The sequence below is a fragment of the Sorex fumeus genome, unplaced genomic scaffold (genome assembly GCF_029834395.1).
Source record: "Sorex fumeus unplaced genomic scaffold, SorFum_2.1 ptg000014l, whole genome shotgun sequence".
NCBI lineage: Eukaryota > Metazoa > Chordata > Mammalia > Eulipotyphla > Soricidae > Sorex > Sorex fumeus.
Window position 1 is genome coordinate 26,918,707 of NW_026606071.1, and position 4,813 is coordinate 26,923,519.

A 4,813-nucleotide genomic window follows, 5' to 3' on the forward strand; every position below is an offset into this window, starting at 1 on the left:
AGGAATTTTGCTCCGTGACTTGAAGGCCAGCCACATGTGCTAGGTGAGAAGGAAGCTCATATAGAGAAGAGAGCACCAAATAAAGGGTGTTGTGAAGACCCTCCCAGGGTGGGAGAGACATGCTAAAAGTAGTCTATAGACCAAACATGATTGCCACTCAATGCCTCTCTGGCAAAACACAGTACCCAAAAGAAGAGAGAGAGAACAAGGGGGAATGCCCTGCCACAGCGGCAGGGTGGGACGGGGGGGGGGGGGTGAGGGATGCTAGGACCCGTGGTGGGGGAGGATGGGCACTGGTGGAGGGATGGGTACTTGATCGTTGTGTAACTGAAGCCCAAGCACAGAAATTTGTAAGTGTATAAGTGTACTTCATGGTGTTTCACTAATAAAAAAAATGATAAAAAAAAAAGAAATGAATGCATAAAATTTCTAATCCAAATTAAATGTAAGTTTAAGGTATGATTTTATATCTACGTATTTTTTCTCTTACATGGAAAAGATTATTCAACAGTCTTCTTATTCCAAAACTTGTCTGCTTTATGTGTCTCCAATGTGCAATTGAAACTGACATTATCTATATTAAAAGTAAATGAGAAAGTGAAAAAAAAATAAATAAAAAAAATAAAAAAATAAAAAAATCTTCCTGACCACATTGGTTTCAAGCCATAGAAAATCTAGAGATGTCCATTTTGTGAAGAGGCAAAGGTTGAGCCCTTGAGACAGCTTGGAGCAGCAGTCAACTTCTCCACATAGAGCCCGGGAGGAGGACATTCAGAATCAAATCTCTTCTTCCTCCCTCTTCATGAGATATTTTTAATCTTCAGCTACATTCTTTCTGACTTCCTGAGGAACTGAATCATCAAAAATAATGGCTAGCAATGTTACCAACAAGACAGACCCTCAATCCATGAACTCCATTTTATGCATTGGGAATCGGAATATTCTGGTGGTCAAGAACTCTGATGTGGACGCAATCTTCTCAAAATATGACAAAATTGTTGGCTTCTTGTCTGTAAGGGCTTTGCCTTTGTTCAATATGTTAATGAGAGAAATGACCGTGCTGCTGAGGTAGCAGAGGATGGCAGAATGATGGCTGGCCAGGGTTTAGATGTTAACCTGGCTGCAGAGCCAGAAAATCAGATGTGAAATGATCCACAGCGATGCACGGCTCCTCTTTTGATTTCGACTATGACTTTCAATGGAAGTTTTAGGACAGGATGGGTAGTTATCCAAATGCCCTCAAAACGCCAGCGCGCATCAGGAAACACCTCACGAAAGGACAGAAGTGGCTTCATTTATTTCTAAGAGAGGCCAGAGAGGATCATGCAAGTCTGGAAAGTTGAAAGGAGATGATATTCCAGCTATTAAGAAGGAATTGATCCAGATGAAACAAAAAGTGGATTCTCTGCTGGAAAACCTGGGGAGGAAATGAAAAGTGACTATACTTTTTGGCCTCTCCGGGGTATATTCCCAGGAGTGGTATTGCTGGTTCAAATGGGAGCGCAATTTCTAATTTTTTGAGTGTCGTCCATACTGTTTTCCAAAAGGGTTGAACCAATCGGCATTCCCACCAGCAGTGAAGGAGGGTCCCTTTCTCGCCACATCCCACAAGAAGAAAACATCCAACCCCATCAAAAAGTGGGGCAACGAAATGAACAGACTTTCTCAAAGAAGAAATCCGAATGGCTAAAAGGCACATGAGAACATGCTCTACATCATTAATCCTCAGGGAGATGCAGATCAAAACAACAATGAGATATCATTTCACACCACAGAGACTGGCCCACATTCAATAGAACAAAAGCAACCTGTGATTTTTGCTTTAAATTTTGATTCACCTTTATGACTTAACAACAAGAAGGATATCTGACTTTTAACCAAACAAAATCTAGAGATACTTTATAGAAATGAATTACTGTGACTGACAGGTAATTTAAAGGAGAGTATTTATTGGGGAGGAGATCATAATCATACTAGTATGTATAAATCAGTGAATATATTGAATTTAACCGAAAGTCCAAGATTTTCATCAGAGGATCTCAGCGCGCCCCCTACCGTAAGACAGCTGAAATTAAAAAGTAACTAATGTGAAATCCACAGAATCTTTGCTTCCCTTACTGAATACATTTGCCCAAACACTAATGAACGCAAACCTCACGTTTTATTTGTTTGGTTCTGTATATCTTAAGATAAGTGGTTATTTTCACACTGGAGAGGCCTCTTTGTGAGGACACGTTGTCTAAATGATCATTTTTACTCTGAAGTCAACAATGCTCACAGCACTTCCTAACAATTCTCGTCCTCACCATGCGTTTGTATGGCCCCAAGGACACCTTGGGGGTAGGGGTCCAGTGGGGATGTCCACGTACCTTCATCTCACTCTCCCCGAAGCCCTCCGAATCCCCCACCTGAGGTTCTGAGGATCAGCCGCGGAGCCAGTCACTCCCACCCCAACCGATGGCTCATCCCAAGCCTTAAGAGGGAAAAGCAGAAATTCCCCTGGAAAAAGCGCCAGCCTTGCAACAAGAAGGACTCTCCGCAATCTTTTCCCCTGGAGCCCCATGCAACCAGGGAGCCGAGGCCTGGGGGACACCGACCCTCAATGTTCCCAAACACCCAAGCCAGGGTGTCTGGGATCCGGACGCGGCCAGGTCCACTTTTTCTGGAAGAAAGCCTGGTGCGCAGGTCCTGACTCCCCGCGCTGTGGAATCCAGACCAGGAGGCACGGTCCCTTCCCACACACCCGGGGGCTACTGCCACCTCCAGATCCCACCTTCTTCCTGCTTAAGCGCCCAGAGCCTGGCTTAAGGGGTGCCAGAGCTGTCCTCCTGGGCTGACTCTAAACTAGAGGTTGCCTCCACATCAGTGGTGGAAGGTTGGGGGCATATTGATGGTGCTGGTGGTGGTGGCACTATTGCAACCAAGTTCCCTAAAAATAGGCTGAAACATAACTTGAAAATGATAAATTTTCAATTGACAAAATTAATTCCTGTTCTATACAGAAACTGACTAAAGTTTTAGTGGGGTCCACTGCTTCCCACATTTCCCCTGTGTGTTAAACCGTCTCTACTGCCTGCTAAATTCTGATTCCCGAATCACCACCCCCGCTACCCCCCAAAAAAATAAATAATCCACCCAGGTCTATTTATAAAGTCTGTTTTCAGCCCCCAGATAGTATATCAAAGGAAAACTTCAACTAGATACGGAAAAAAACGAGTTATGTTGCCGATGCTTTTCTTTTTTTCAAATTGCAGGACTTTATTCACCTTCACTGCCACCAGAAGAGGCTTGGGGTCCAGTGAGGGGCATGGGGGTCCAGTGCCAAGTACAGTACTTGAGTCTGACCCTGAGTGGGTGGCCGGGGTTGCTCTGCTCCCAGCGGAGGGGCCCCTGCCCGGAGGTTTAAGCTGTGCAAGTCTAGAGTTGAGGGATGAGGTGCTCCATCCACACCAGAGGTTCAGGACGCCCCTCCCCCGATTTTTCCCTCCCCCACTCCCCCCTCCCCCAGCAGCAGGACATAAATAAAAACAGCTACTTAATACAGTGCAAAGCACCAGAATGAAGAGTGGGTGTAGGAGCAGGCCACATTCATAAACTCCTTACTCCTTTTTTTTCTGGGGGTAGGTTTAGGGCCACAATCAGCGATGCTCTAGGTCTATGGCATATCTCTCCAGCCCATACGCATTAATTCCTTACTGGGAGTGGGGTAGGGGTGAGGGGGAAGGTGTGGAGAACAATATAAACGATGCTATTTTCTTCATAGATAACTGCAATATAATGTATGATCCATATTCAAAACATTTAATTCCCACTTTCTGAGGCTAATTAGTAAAAATATCCTAGATGCACAAACTAAAATATCATGTAAATGGTTATAATTCACCCAAGGTTTACAAAGCTCTTGAAAGAACCAGAAGATGATGTAATTGATCTTAGTTTTTTTTTTTCCCCAAGACTCCTTGACTAGAAGTTTTACAAAATCGTCCTGAAAAAATATAGAACCTGACTAAACAGGCCTTTAAATATTCCAAGACCAAAATAACATAGTGATGGCACTGATGTTAATTTCCTCCTACCTTACTAGTGATATTTAAAGCTACAAGAAAAAGAAAAGCTTATTTTTGATTTAGTAAACAGGTCCAAGAGTTCATGCTGAAATTAAAACTGGGCAAATACAAATCAGTAGAAAATAATTTAAAACAATTTTGCAATAAGCATACAAATTTCAGTTTAATCAATGTATGAGATAAAATTGCTGAAAAATTAAAAACTAAATATGAAAAGTGGTTTATTGAGGAAAATTTAAAGATTCTTTTCAGTTAATAAAATATTGTTTTAAATTCAGTACTAATTTACTTAATTTGCATGGGTAAAAATGTATTTTGATGCAAATGATCTAAATTGCAAATTATCTCAGATTGACATATTTTCTACTTCACAAAATTTTTTGAAAATTATTGCATACTATGTTCATGATTTTGACATACACGCTCTCTATTACAAGCACAAGATTGTAAATGTTGAAATGAAAGTCACAGTTCAAAATCCGACCAGATGCCAAAAAGTAATGAATTTTCAGTGTTATTCTTAAATACTGGAAATTCAAGAATTTATAGGAAATTTTAGAAGGCACATAAATAGAAATTATTGCTTAAAGGTAAAGTTGCAACATTGTAATGACCTTTCACATAAAGAACATAAAATCACAGAATTTTATACCCTTTGAGGTAAAATACCTCCCCTGTTCAGACACTTAGTTATAATCATGGACTTATTCCTCACTTTTTCTTTCCAACTATTCACTTGCTTGACT

General features: G+C 41.4%; 1 pseudogene; it reads left to right on the forward strand.

The window, feature by feature from the left end:
- Positions 1–868: 868 nt before the first annotated feature.
- On the forward strand, positions 869–1,432 carry LOC130021164 (heterogeneous nuclear ribonucleoproteins C1/C2-like; annotated as a pseudogene).
- Positions 1,433–4,813: the final 3,381 nt, after the last annotated feature.